This window comes from Odontesthes bonariensis, chromosome 14 (assembly GCF_027942865.1).
Source record: "Odontesthes bonariensis isolate fOdoBon6 chromosome 14, fOdoBon6.hap1, whole genome shotgun sequence".
In the NCBI taxonomy this organism is placed as follows: Eukaryota; Metazoa; Chordata; class Actinopteri; order Atheriniformes; family Atherinopsidae; genus Odontesthes; species Odontesthes bonariensis.
Genome location: NC_134519.1, coordinates 16,804,771 through 16,820,782, shown reverse-complemented (window position 1 = coordinate 16,820,782; position 16,012 = coordinate 16,804,771). Strand labels below are relative to the sequence as shown.

General features: G+C 37.6%; 1 protein-coding gene across 1 annotated transcript in view; it reads right to left on the bottom strand.

Annotated features, from left to right (window-relative positions):
• The window catches only part of crhr2 (corticotropin releasing hormone receptor 2), a 54,886-nt gene that overhangs the window by 37,899 nt on the left and 975 nt on the right, over window positions 1–16,012 (bottom strand). The gene's annotated exons all lie outside the window — the stretch shown is intronic.

The window sequence follows — 16,012 nt, the reverse complement described above, 5'->3', positions numbered from 1 at the left end:
ATTTTATCCTTATTCTCTATAGAGTATTATCTCCATTTCAGTTAGATATTGATGAGATTTATTTTTCTTGTAAATATTTTGAAATGTATCCTACAAACAGTCAGCACTGTTTGTAGCGTCTGATATTCAAATCTGCATTTAAGAGATCCATAAAACTGCTGAAAGCACAAGTAATAATAATGGCGATGTGATTTCTAATACATCATAGTGCAACGATTAATGTATTATGTTGAGAACTTGACACAAACTAGCTCAATATGTGACTGCTGATGTGGTCAGCATGTTCTTTTCAGATTAGCTCTGTAGATGTATGACCCTATGGAGTTTATGATGAAGATGGGAATCCAAAGTGAAAGGAAAGCAGCTGTTATCAGCTGAACTTAGTGCAAGGGGACAGGTCTTGTTTGGGTTTAAGAGTCAGTCAGATGGAAATACTGGACTCACAGAGGAAGGGATGGCGCAGCATTTAACTGATTTTCCTACAAGAAGGAAAAACTTCATAACCGAATGTGCATATATGGAAGGTCACCGAGATTATTTTTATGTGAGGTGCTGGGGACAATGTCATGCATGGCCTCATGCATTGTGCAGGCTTTTTATTCAAATGCTAACAATTTGAGACTGTTTTTTTGTTTACAGTTTTTCTCTATTGGTTTGGCTCATTTCTTGAAACAGAAATTACATTATCAAAATAACATGGACAAATCTCCAAACCACCTCGCAATTGTTCACAACAGAATGGCATTTCTCATTGCTTTCATCAAATTGCAATTGTCTTAATACATGTGTCAATTGTTTCAGTGCATCTCTGCAAAAGATTAAGTACAAGTAGCCTACAGTTTGCACAGTTTGCCTACATTTAGCACATTTTCCAAGTGAATAGATTTTGGTGATCTGAACTGATTAGTTGATTCTTGGTCTAATGGTTCTTCTATCCAAAATATGTCAGCATGATTTCATTGTATAAGTCATCACATGCACAATAATCTGTTCAATTGTCAAAATGGGCCAAGAACATGATACCATCAATACCATATAGAATCTCATGTTATTCCCCTTTCCTTAATCCTATTGAGGAGTTTTTCTCTGCTTGGAGGTGGAGAGTGTATGAGCATCATGCTCAAGACCAAAGATCCCTGCTCCATGCAATGGACGCTGCATGTTTAGACATTCCAGGAGATCAGTGTAGGGGATGGTTGCGGCATGCACGGCGTTTCTTCCTGCGTTGCCTTGCAAGGACAAATATACGTTGCGATGTTGATGAGAACCTGTGGCCAGACAGACAGCAACATCTGGACAGCCAGGAGGTCATGAGGGAGGGGCTGGGGAGGGTGAGGGTGAGCGGGAGGGGGACGACAGCGACCAGTAAAGTATTGCTATAGTGCTGCAGATTTATTTACAGTACTGTAGGCCACATAATTTTGCTTGTTTTTTTGTTTGTTTTTTATATTACAGTATATGTGTGCTAATGTATATTTTTATTTTCCTTCTACAATACTAAACTGTATGGAAGTTACGTACTTCACAGTATTTGTGTGAATAAAAATGGTTGGTATGAGTGTGTTGTGTGTGCTTTGAGGCTACTCTTACTGTGAAACTTTTTTCCTTCAGTTTCATACACTATTGTATTCTGTTAGGTAGTCCTATGCCATAGTGACAAAACATCTAAACATTTTGACTTGTAGTGCTCACACAATGCCAAAAGGACAATGCATTTTGGGGGCACTGACTATTTGAATGAGTAAGAAACTTCATTTTGACACATGGCTGAACTGTTTAGGGGGAGATATGAGCTATTGCTGGTGAACCATGGTGTTTTGCTGAACCATTCAGTTTAGTTTTGCAAAAAGTACTAAAGAGTGTTGAAAACGTCCGGTCTGTTTCAAGAAATGAGCCTAGGCAACTGAGAAAGATCTTTGCAATTTGGGTGGCACTGACTCTTTACATGGGAAAGAAATCAGGTCTGAAGCATGGGTGAACAGTTTTGGGAGAGATATGAGCTTTTGCAGGTTAGCTATGGTGTTGTGCTGAACTATAAGAGTGTTATGCCAAATCATCTTAGAGTTTTGAGAATGTAATTTCTGTTTCAAGAAATGAGCCAAACCAATAGAGAAAAACTGTAAATGTGCAAAACTTTTGTTTGATAATTGATGAAACCAGCAAATATTCCAACAAGCCCACCAGTCTACACATTTGTATCGGTCGACTGGCCATTCTATCGGATGTGACCCATAAAAGTATTTTTGAAATAACATTGAAGAGTGTTTTCTATTTTAAAAGGAAGCACAGAAACTTAAAGGTCATTGGATGGCTGAAACATCAGAGATTTTCTTGGTCACATATATATATATATATATATATATATATATATATATATATACATATATATATATATATACATATATATATATATATATATATATACATATATATATATATACATATATACATATATATATATATATATATATATACATATATATATATATACATATATATATATATATATATATATATATATATATATATACATATATATATACATATATATATATATATATATATATATATACATATATATATATATATATATATATATATACATATATATATATATATATATATATATATACATATATATATATATATATATATACATATAAATATATACATATATATATATACATATATATATATACATATATATATATATATATACATATATATATACAGTGTAACAGACAGAGACAGACAGACAGATAGATAGATAGATAGATAGATAGATAGATAGATAGATAGATAGATAGATAGATAGATAGATAGATAGATAGATAGCATGTGTCCACAAGAGATTTTAGATGCAATTTTCCCCACAGCTGCTGGAGGTTGTTTGTTTTTTAAATGTTCACCATTTAAGAAGGTGGGAACGGAAAAGAATTCTAGACTGTGAACAAAAGGCGACAAAAGTTGTCTTAAATTGTATAATTCTCATCCAATTTCAATTCATAGGAACCATTCTGAAGACCACAAGCATTTAAAAAAAAAAAGACTGAATACTGAGCTGGTGATCGAACAATCCTGTCTATCACCATGTATCACATATTAAAAGGGAACAACAGTGAGGTAGATCAATGAGACGTGACCAATGGATGCAGCTGGTAAATTGTAGCTTTCATCTCTTACTTTTCATCTGACTTCCTGAAAACTAGCTGCAACACAGCTGCCATGTGTGACATAGAAAACATTTACGGCTGCAGGTAAACAGGTTGAAACCAAGGAAAATTAGTTCTTTCTGTGAGAGATAAACATTTCAAACGTGTACCCAAAAAAATACTTCATCTGTAAAGCAAGAGGCACGATGTGACTGTTTGGACAGGGCAATCTATTCACTGGCTGGAACAGTAATGCTGTCTGGTTTTATCCCGTGTGCAGTATTATCGGATATATATTCTATATTGCCAGTACAATTACAAAACTAGCCCACAACTGAGCATATCACACAATAAATCCATATTTTCTCAAATGTTTTAATATTGAAAACAAGTTAAATTTAAGCAATCATGAACCAGGATGTGAACAGAAAACACTTATTTTATCAATTGGGTACATTCAGTGACCTATTATATTCCATTGAAAAATCATAGTCTACCGCTCAAAAGTGTGGACACACTTATCCATTTCAAATTCAATTTCACTAATTTACTAGAACATGATAAGTAGCTGCTGAATTTTTGAGACAAAAGTAACAGGTAGATCATGAGATCCTGAAATCTGAAGACAAGTGCTATAATTTACGCTGATTATCTTATCAAATGTGCTATTCAATGCCCAATTTGGATAATTTGGTTGAATGAACAGAGACTCAGATAAAATTATTACTACTTACTTCACTGCACATGTCTTGTAAGTAACCCACCATGAATTGGTGTAAAAGGGAGATTGGGTAGTTGTCAGTCTGTCTGCTCTTGTTTAGCAGAGAACACTAAATCTCTTTTAAGAAGCCTTGAGTAATGACCATTGGAGCGGACAGCTCAACAGAGCCTGAGGAAGAGACACTGGGTAATCTTTTACTCACAGCTGTGTTTCTTGAGCTTTCCTGTTCCTCTCCATACCCTCATGACATATTAGGTAAAACTGCAAAGGCAAACATTTGCTTCCCTGTGTCCTGTCAAACTCTAAAGCCTTGCAGCTATAATCAAGTCAGTTGGTGAGAGAATAAGAGCAAACAGACGTGTGCTAAGTCTTAAGCCTTAGCCTTCAGGGAAACTTAAATGCTAAACATGGAAGATAGCGCCTGGATAATGGGAAAACATTATTCTACACTTCCCACACTGCAGCTAAAAAGCTTACCATAACATTTTATAAGCATTTAATCTAAGTCTAATGTATAGCTGGTCACTGAAATAACACTTATTAATCTGGCCGACCCTTAAAATGAAAGAATCAACTTGTATTGGTCCTGTGGTCTTTGATCTAATACTTGAAACTAGAAAACTCAATTTAGGTCAATATAGAGATTCCCAGTCTCACTTTCACAGCTATCAATGTTGATCCCATATGTTTGGAAGAACCTATTGTTGTAAAATAATAAATCAAGTAATACTCATAAATTTGTCTGTCAGAGTGAACAAAACAATTATTTTTAGGACAGGAAATGTGACATTTTAATACAGAAGAGGTGCTCTTACAAAGCAGGATTTTCTTCAAGTTAAACTTTCATTTAACCAAGTTTGTTATTTTATAGGTTACCTGTTTCTTCTATAAATATGTGCCATTGTTTATACCGCTTTTCTCATAGCACAGCATCAGCAAACAAACCCAACCAGCTGAAGACTTGCTCACATCTTCTTCACAATTATGATTGACTTAAAGTAAATATTTGTTAGTTGCAAATACCTAATATTATATAATGCAGTAATCATTAAGGTATTACAAAATATTTGTTAGAAAACTAACATATATAATACAGTAATCATTAAGGTAATACAAAATATTTGTTAGAATACTAACATATTCTATTGTATATCACCATTGGGTCTAAAAATTTTGAGATATGGTCCATGTTGCCCAGTACTATTCTAGTATCCTTAGGTACTAAATTTTAGTATCTATTTGGTATCCTTAGGTACTAATTTAGTATCCTTAGGTACTAAAATAGTAGTATCCTAATTCTTGGTAGATGGAACATCCCATGCGAGCTTGTGATGACTCTGGTTAGAATGTGTCAAATTGCTCACTTTTAGAAGTTAAAAACAGCTTGGCTGGAAGTACAGTTCTTTCGGAGCCTTCTTAATAACGGTGGAGATGTGTGATGACCATGACAGGTTCTTATTCAAAATTTCCCCACTGTGGGACAAATAAAGGTATTCATATTATTAAAACTTAATTCGCTAAACCTAAACTTGATTCCTTAATATTCCTCTGCTCTACCTCAAATCCAAAGATCAGAGGTCCGTTTCACAAAGCAGGTTTAGTGATAACTCTGAGTTTTTTACCCTGAAATGAGGGAAACTCTGAGTTTTCTGTTTCACAAAGAGAGGTAACTTAACCTCTCGGTCAGTTACCGTAGTATCAGATTCTCTGAACCTAACCTGGTCGGGACCAGGTTTTACTCAAGAAACCTCGAGTTTCTCTCTGTCTCCGCCCTCTCTCAGCCACACACGCCATTTGATTTCCTCATTCATTCAGTCAGCAGAGCGAATTCTTCTACTTCTAGAAGTCCATTAGGCACAGTAGGGGGCGACTTTTTTCACGAACATGGCATGTCCTTTTGACAACAATCCCGTGGATGAAGGCGCAGCATTATTGCGCAGAGAATTAAATATTTGTCGGGAGATGGTTATCAGACCGCGCATAGATGTTTTAGCATTTCCAGACAATTATCTTTTTGAGCGGCACCATCAGAATTTTGTTGGGACAAAAGAAAAAAAGACAAATAAATATTTCTATGAATCCATCCGTCCATCATCTTCCGCTTCTCCGGGGATCGGGTCGCGGGGGCAGCAGCCTGAGCAGAGAAACCCAGACGTCCCTGTCCCCGGCCACTTCCTCCAGCTCTTCTGGGGGGACCCCGAGGCGTTCCAAGGCCACCCAAGAAACATAGTCTCTTCAACGTGTCCTGGGTCTTCCCCGGGGTCTCCTCCCAGTGGGACGGGCCCGGAACACCTCACCAGGGAGGTGTCCAGGAGGCATCCTAACCAGATGCCCGAGCCACCTCATCTGACTCCTCTCGATGCGGAGGAGCAGCGGTTCTACTCCGAGCCCCTCCCGGATGACCGAGCTTCTCACCCTATCTCTAAGGGAGAGCCCAGACACCCTGCGGAGGAAACTCATTTCGGCCGCTTGTATTCGCGATCTCGTTCTCTCAGTCACTACCCACAGCTCGTGACCATAGGTGAGGGTAGGAACATAGATTGACCGGTAAATCGAGAGCTTCGCCTTCTGGCTCAGCTCCTTCTTCAGCACGACGGGCCGGTGCAGAGCAGTGTTGTTTTTGACAACCATCTTAGATTTAGTCTTAGTCTTAGTCTTTTGGACTAAAATGCTTATTAGTTTTAGTCACATTTTAGTCACTTCTATATGTGATAGTTTTAGTCCAGTTTTAGTTGACGAAAACTCAAAAGGGTTTTAGTCTAGTTTTAGTCGACGAAAAGTCAAAAAGGTTTTAGTCTAGTTTTAGTAAAAAAAAAAAAGAAAAAATAAGTATAGTCTACCGTGTTAAGAAAATAGTATGGTCTTAACTATCAAACAAGCAGAACAAAAATACATAGCTTATTAACTGACCCTGTACTAAAGCTTTCTGATTTTTCATTCTGTACTGTGCGTGTGTCCCAACTTTACTGTAAGCGCACTAAACGCACAGGTCCTGGTTAGGGCTGCACAACGTCACTTGTGGCTTTTAGGCTAAAGCTAGCAGACTCTACGTATAACAGTAACTCGACCTGTTTAACATATCAAGTTACATGCTGACAGAACGTACACACAAAGAGATAACCACACGTCACTGAATGTAAACATGGCTAAACATGCTGCTAAAGTAACACACACATAATGAATTGACGTTAGCGTAACAAAAGCTAACTTTAGCCTAAAGTTAGCAGCCCATTTGCGCCAGGAGTATGTGGAAAACGTACTATTTATTATCTTACTATGAAATTTATCGATTATGTTAACAGCATTTGTAACTTACCTTCGAAAAAATATCCCTATGGCGAGCCTTAAGGTGCCGCAGCAGATACTTTTTAGGTTTTAATTGACACACACAATAAGCAGAAATGTCATGCATTTTAAACGTCTGACAAATCACCAACATTTTCGTCCATTCTCGTCTCGTCAACGAAAACTCACACACGTCTCGTCATGTTTTCGTCATCAGAGAGCTATTTTATCTTGTCACCGTCTCGTTATCGTCATGAAGAAAAGTGCCGTCAACGATATGATTTCGTCATCGTCATCGTTGACGAAAACAACACTGGTGCAGAGCCCGCATCACTGCAGACGCCGCACCAATCCGCCCGTCAATCTCCTGTTCCATTCGACCCTCACTCGTGAACAAGACCCCGAGATAAATGAACTCCTCCACTTGAGGAAGGATCTCGTTCCCAACCCGGAGAGGGCATTCCACCCTTTTCTGGCCGAGGACCATGGTCTCGGATTTGTAGGTGCTGATTCTCATCTGTATGAATAGGCTTAAAAAAAATATCTCTTTTAGTTTAAATAGGCTTAATTATTTAACAGAACATGATATAGATGAGAAGACATTTATGTGTGAAAACAGCATTATGTTGGGGATGAAACAACTGCACAGTGAAATAGCCACTTAATATTTACTTTACAGTGTAAAACATGATCAAAATAAGGTACCTCCATGCCAAGGTCTCCCCTGTTTGAACAATGTTTTTATATTTCATCTTAAACTGCTGCCAAGAGCGCTTCTCCCCTACGGGATTGCACCGTTTCTGGAACCGAAAAAGAGTTTTCTATCTCAGAGTAGATCAACTCAGAGTTCAGGAATAGACTCAGAGTTTGTTCAACCTGCTTAGTGAAACAGACCCCTAGACACAGGTTTATTTGTTGCTGTGTTTTGTTTATATTGAGCACATGGCATCTGTCCTTCAAATATGAAATCGTATTGTTGTTTGCACTCCTGACCAACCTCGTTAATAAATCCTCTTTATATATATATGTATTGAGTCTGGGATGCACAGTGTAAATAGGAGGGGGCTGAGCACACAACCCTGGAGGGGATCTGTGTTGAGCACCAGAGTGGAGAAGGTGTGACTGCCAATCCAAGCTGAGGTTTGTGTGTGAGGAAATCTAATATCCAGTGCAGACTGCAGCACATCTTCATAGTGCTGATAGTATTGAATTGGACTGATATCAACAAACAGCATTGCATTCTGATATAAGAATTATTACTTTCAAGGTTAGCAAAGATGGAGTGGAGCGCCACGGTGATGGTGATAAGTGATGAAATAAGGTCAGATTGAAGACGACGTGAGGGGACTTCTTTTTTTTTCTTTCCTTTTTTTAATAGCTGCTGGGTTCTTTTTTTCCCCTCTGTGAGTGATATGAACATGCTGGTGAAGTTTAGTTAATTCTGAGATTTGTTTAATGAAAATCACTGGCAACAATAAGAAGATCATAGACGTTTTGTTTTGTGACTGCAGATGACCACATAATTCCTGGGATGGATTTCCTGGATTTGCATCCAGAGGGACTTGCAGTAAAAAACAGCAATCAGCACACTGTTGAATTGGAGTGACATTTGATTCAGCCACCCTGGCTTGCTTCTTGGAAGATACCGAGGGGGAAGATGGATTTAGTTCATTCCTTTTCTGATGTTGATAAGAGTATCTGACACATTCTGTTGTGATTAAAATCTAATTAAAACAAAAATCTTTCAAGAACTTGAAGGAGCTACTGTTTTACTTGCTAAACAGTAACTTGTTATTCTAGCACAAATGCACAGCCAAATATAAGAACAAAAGCACATTTCTAAACAACACAAAGTGAGAAAGAGGAAATATTAGCAGACAAAATTAAATCAGCCACACAGAAGTTCTTGTGGTGAGAAAACAGTTTACTCTGCGAACAGATGTGGTGATTTTAAGGCTTCCTCAACAAACAAGATGTCCCTTCATCTGAGTTTTCATGGACACAATATACTCATTTACAAGACATGAATGCTCAACTGACCCAAAATAGCTTTTAGAAAACAGGTAATTGGCTGCCTCTGGAGAAATGTTCAGAATAAAATATCTAAAATGAGCTATCATCCTATTGAGTTCATGAGACGATTTAAAATCTTCATGGAAAATAAGATTTATGCAATAATTTGGGCAATTCAGAAAAAAAACCCACAATACTAAACTGATTGTTAATTGACAATTGTTGAGAGAACAAGACTTTGTCACGAAAATGGTTTTCAACAACAATACACAAAATTAAGTGTTCCCTTATCAGCAACAGTGTCTGTTTGGATGTGTGTATGGTTTTAACATGTTTCCCCAGCTTTGCACTGTAGTGTGTAACGTGCAGATGTGGCAACGGTAATGTGCGAGTGCAGCTTGAGAAGGCTGGTGCTGATTGGACCCCCCAGGGGACTTGGCATGCAATGGCAAAGTGAAATGTTTGCAACATGTCTGACCTGAATTTCCTGACTGACTAACCTCCTACCCAGTCCAACCGTGTAGAAGTGCATCAAAGGTTTCAAGAGGGTAAATTCACTTCAATTTCAGAAAAATTTACCACAGTGAAGCAAACTGAGACTAGCAAGTCAGTGCTTTAAAACACATCTTATTATCACGACGGCTGGTGGCTCTATTGATCAGCAACCAGCGAACTAGGAAGAGCGCTTCAGCTATATTAACTACAAATGTGTCTGTGTTACTCATTTCTTTTATGACTTTTATACATCAGAGTTAGACATTTTACCTCCCTTATTTTGTTGCGTTTTTCTCTCTATTGTAGCAACATCTCTTTCATGATCTTATCTGAGAGAGACGGGTTTTTATTTTTTAAATAGAACAATGTTTTATTGTTTTGATATAACAACATTCCCGAAACAATCTAAGCTTGGTCATTCTGGAATTTCAAAAATGAACGTGTGGCCCCTCTGAAAGTTTTGTTTACAAAAATTTTTTCTCAAAGTAGAACTTAAAGTTAACAGATTTGATGAGCTATTGTGGAAATTAAACCTGAGGTATCAAACCCCCCCAAAATGGGCATCAAACACTTTGACTACAGTCAGAGGATTTCAGCTGTGAAAGCCCAGTCCCAAAAATTCAGGGTAGTCTCAGAAGTACTACTACTCTAACAGGGCTCTTTTGGGGGGAAATTTCTCCTTCATAACACTTCTTAGCTCCTACCTCCTGCACTCAAAGAAGTAGAGAGCCAAGGAAACAACCCCCTAAAATACCCTGGTTCCTGGAAAAGATGCAGGTACTGAGTTGACCATGAAATCCTCTGTGTACTAAAGAGTCAAATATGAGGCCATCTGTCTGACAGCTAAAGCTTGATTGAAATTGGGTCATGCAACTGGGCTATGATCCCAAGCACAGAAAAAAATCTACAACTCGATGGCTGCAAAAGAAAAGAATCAAACTGTTGCAATGACCAAGTCAAAGTCCAGACCTCGACCCAATTGAAATGCTGTGGCGGGACCTTAAGAGAGCAACTCAGAGTTGAACACACTAGTTTTCTTCGATTAAAGATAAACTGACACTCGGAGGCTGATATGCCCTGTGGCACTGACGTGTCTAGAACTTTATTAATCTCGATAACAGAATCAATAAAGCTCTGTTGACAAGAAAGATACGTTATGTGCAGACAGGATGTCTCCTCTGAGACCACAAACAAAACGACACAGGGATGAGGTTTATTTACCAAAACAAGAGATTTAATTCACTGAATAATTATAGTTGCACCCTGGGTTTGATGGGACAAAGAAAACACATAGACCACAAAGATAATGCTAACAAAACTGACACTTCGATATCGATACTATTCATTTATGACTTTGAGAACTTTGTCCAGCTTGAGGCTCGACAGAAAGCATATTAAATGACCGTAACAAAGAAGAAAGGATAAATATATTTAAACCACATTTAAAAACTCTCCCCCAACACTGATGCCCATTTCATGTAAACCAGAAAATTCAGTAAATACTCCATAAAAATAGGGTCACAAAAAGGTTTAAAAATACATAAAGCTTTTAAGACACCCCCCACTGACATTAATATTAATTTGAACTTGGAGAAATAGTAAAGAATTCATGGTAGGCAGCTACCTGAGCGGATCTGTTAAATACGTGAAAAAAAATTGCCACATTTTGCTGATGTTAGGCTTACTCACTCATTCATTTGAATGCAGTACAGAAAACAAACCTACTATGTTTCACACAAGATACTGCACTGCAATTATGTCTCTAAGCTGGGAGTTCAAAGCACAAGGGACTGTACTTAAAATACAACAGAAGGTCAAACATCTCTTATTCACAGGCCTGAGGCATGAAATATTTGTCTCCGAGACACAAGGTGAATCTTAGAATCCATTGTTACTTCCATTCTTCACTCAACTTACAGGCTCAAAGGGAGTGACGCGTCTCATTTGTTTCAAGATATGAAATGATGAGCTGTAGCTTTACATCACGTTCATTTTCATTGCAGCCTGTATGTTTTAAAGCAGTGTTAATTGGCACATGCTCATGGGATATTAGGTACTGCTTCTATTCTTAGTCTGGCCCATATTCTGATTTTAATTTCATCTGTGGCTCCAAATGAGTGCTACTGTGACTGCACGGGACCTTAATTCTAACCTCTGATGATTATGGAGTCATATCACTTTGTTGTAGAAACATGCAGCACCCTGGAGTTTATGTATCTCTTGGTTTGAAAAAAAGTTTTCATGCTTTAAGTAGCCAGAACCTTTTAATACTGCTATACTTGCATTGCTATAGTAAAAATCAACACCAAGTTTATTGCAAAGCATTTACTGTTACAGAGCTGATGTTCCAGAAAGCTAATAATTCTCACGTATATTCTTCAGCTGAAACCCTTTTCATTAGGCTACTCTGAATATTTGATAAAAACAAAATCTGTAGAACAGCTGATAATTTGTCTGCACAAGGTAATACTCTAAGCATTACAATACATATTTCATAGTACTTAAGAAACTAAATAACATTAATGTGCAGAAAAATACATGGTAAAAGTAAATTAGCAATTTTGATCATGGACATTGTCTGATCTGGCCTTTAGCTGTAGTAGCTTCATATTGTGGAAGTCACTGAGAACTGGATCTTGCCCCAAGCTGAAATTCAGTTCGAGGTAGAGTAAACCTGCACGTGAAATATCCACAGGAAGGCTATAGCTGACCAGCAGGTTCACAGCCTGAACTGTCTTGTTGTGAGGCGACAGTGCTAACAATAGCTCCACTGTGCCTCCTACATGAAGGGTTTTTTCACCCCCATGTCCATGTTCAAAAACTCAACTTGATTCCTGAGGTTCTAAGTGATTATTCAAAAAGTTAAACAGTAATGGGCGGCAGGAGATTTCTTTGTGAATTTATATTGCCAGTGCAGTACCCATTTAGTATGTGCCTGTTTAAGCCAACGCTTATGTGTGTTGGTGTGAACCTGAAGAGCAGAGTTAAGACACGCACAAACGATGCTTCTGTTCTGAAAAGAGGACAGCCACAGTCCTTGCATAGTGAGGTCAGGGTCACAGACAGCATGACTACTGCAGACAGTAGCAATGAAGGCTACTCCCTTAAAAACAGGTCACATTGTGAACTTTAAATATGGATTGTCCAGAGAAACAATGGCTCTGTCTCTGGAAAGAGATGTTGAGTTAACTTTTCTGTATGTTCTTCATGCTTCAATGAATATTGTTTGCTATTTGTGTTTAATTGATGTTCACACAGCCCTTCACCTGTCATACATACAAACAGAACAAATTCTTGCACAGAGTCAATTGAGTGCTCAACAACAAGTAATAAGAGCAGTAATACATTCAATCGTTCATTATTGAGCTGTTGCTTTTATTAAGAATCTTTTTTCCAATCATTTAAGCAGTTAGATATTTTAAATCCTGCAATAATTCCACTGCTGTGAATGTCACTGTATCCAAGCAATAAATTGAAAAATATAATTTTTCTTGTATAATCTTATAATGCACTAGAGAAATAAAATAAAAGATCTCCAAAGGCAATTTAAGTGATTTTTTGCTACAGTGGCAAATAAAGGAAGGTATCACGAGTTCAGCAAGAGAAAGAGCTTATACTCCACCACTGAATAACACTGACTTAAGTTCCAATGATTGGGAGATGAGGATGTAGAGCTGTGTTCCTTTGGGATTCGACCCAATGACAGACCCAACAGTTGGAGTTCACTCTCTACGAACAGGTCAACACACAAAACTGTTTATCCGCTGTTTGAAGAGCAATCTCTTTGAAATCTTTTGAACATGATGTCAGTGCTCCCTGATGCTGAAAGCCTGCTGACAGCCGAATAATCACTAATAATAATGAACAACCAATCACAGCAGAGCAGAGCATCCCCACTGCATATTCAAATTACAGTCATCAGAGTAAAAGCTAACTTAACTTTTAGCCAAAATATCAAAACTGTTCCCCACAAATACACACGTCAAGATGAGCAATTGTTGAGAATCACAGAAATAATACACTCCCAACAAAATTATACTCCAGTGCATCTGGCAGACAAACTGTTGGATTTGGAAGATCAATTTCACACTAAAATTTCACACCAAAATCATCAATATAGGCACAATTTCAGATCCTCAGCCTTCCAAAAATGTCTTAATCTTTCAATCAATAATGATGCTTTTAAATAAGGGTGTGTTGTCATGACTAATGACTCTATTTTTCACAGTAGGTGGATGAAACCATCTGGAATGACCTTCTTGTCAGCACATCACATCTAAATATAGGCATTCTGATCCCATCCGGTGAAAATACAAGCAGATTTACTTTACCATAGACGTTAGCCCCATTCTCATACACTGAGCTGTTAGCGGTCATGCTTATTACTGCACAATATGGATCCAATTGCAAATATTTCCCTTCCTATTCGTTTTTTTACACCCAAAATACAAGAGAACATATGGCCAAAGTTGATAAAAATCCCTTAGTTTTCCCTTAATATTACTGTAACTGACCCTTTCACAAAGACGCCAGCTTTGTTATTTGAAAAACATCCAGCCTTGGACACCTTTTGCTTCGAGCATTACAGCAGAGTTGCTATTTTTTGGAGTGTGTAAACAATTTCATTGGTTTTCTGATTAATACAAGAGTTACATAATGTGAGGGTGTTGGTGCTCAGAGTTTTGCTATGCTGTTCTCAGCTCCTACAAAAACAAACAAAAAAACTGGCCGGTGATGGAGTTCTGGTTTTAAACTGCTCAGTTTGAGAAGCCAGCAAATAAACATCATTTCATGTCCTGCTGATATCAATAGCAAATATCTTTACTGGGATTACAACCAGAGAATGTTACTTTGGGTGTAACAGAGATAGAGCTTGACTGGTGACAGCCTGAAGCTGATTTTTATCCAGTGTCACTTTCATTGGGTCACATTATTTCGAGATCTTCACTACAATCATTTAGAATTTTTTCTTTCTGTGTGCAGGCAGACAGCTGGATGAAACTGACAGAAACACCTAATTTTTAATCATTAGTTCCACCTTGTTTTCCATATTCTAAGGTTTTAGTTTAGTAGTCACGTCATCTTATTATGTTCCCCTCCAAAGTTATACTTGAACCTGAGTGATAAATCTCTACTAAGAATTGTTTATCTCGATGACCTTACATCTGCACAACTGCATGTCAAAAAGCATCAGTTGACATCAATGTCAGGGATTTACTTGGAAAGCCAACATCCCCACACAACTGAGGACACATTTTGGTTTTAGGACAAATGAAAAGTAGAGCTAAATGATTTGAAGATGGCAGTTTAAGGCGCTAATACGACTAATCTAAAATACCATAGACTGATCCACTACTCCTCTCAAATCGCAGAGATTGACAGAGACGGCGGACACACTCATTATTCATGTCATCTCTGTCCCCACCCTGTTTCCCCGAACAATGTGAAATAATCATCTGGCAGAAAATGTTGTTTGTGCCGATAAAGACGTCTTTTAAAAAGACTTTTTGTGCCATCCAACATGACTTTCAATTGCATCAAGTAATCCATGAAAAGGATATTTTGATGTGATATGTCATCATGGGGTCAGTTTAAATGCAAACCATGAAGTTTTCCTAACCTTAACCAAGTAGTTTGTCATTTTAAAAACAGAAACAAAACAACGAGTGAAAGCAGATGGAAAAAGCAACTGTTTAAAGAAACTTGTATTTTAAAGAAACTTGTATTTTAAAGAAACTTGTATTTTAAAGAAACGTTACTTGAAGGCACATCACCCAGCAATCCTACTGACCTCCTTTTTGCCTAAATGTGATCAGTCAACAGTCAGAATATGGCTATTTCATCACGTGTTGTGACACTCTCTTATTCCCCTGAGTTACTTTCACATGTTGCAGTGCAACAAAAATTAAAAAATGGTGTCTGTGGAGATTAAATTTACATGACTATTTAAGGTTTTCAACCCTTTCTCTTTTTTTAAATTTGTATACGTTATTCAACTACATTTAGGCTTATTACAATTAGCAAATAAATCCCCGAACCCTATTTGTACATGAGAATCAAGAAAGTGCAATCAGATCTGCAGACAAGTCCATGGAGTTGCAACAAATGGCTAACGCGGAGCCTCAGATAAACCCTTTAAGGGACATCATGACCCCAGTGGACCCTTAAGCATTCATGGACATTCAAAGTAAGACTCCTGTGTAACCCTGTCATATCCCTTCTCCTTTGTTCCTGACAATATTAAAATAGTCACTGAAGAGTGCTGTCACAATTGCCTTCGCAGAAAAGATGATTCGTTATTAGGTTTTTTCACAAACTGCCTCTGGGGATGTATTTGTATAGGATG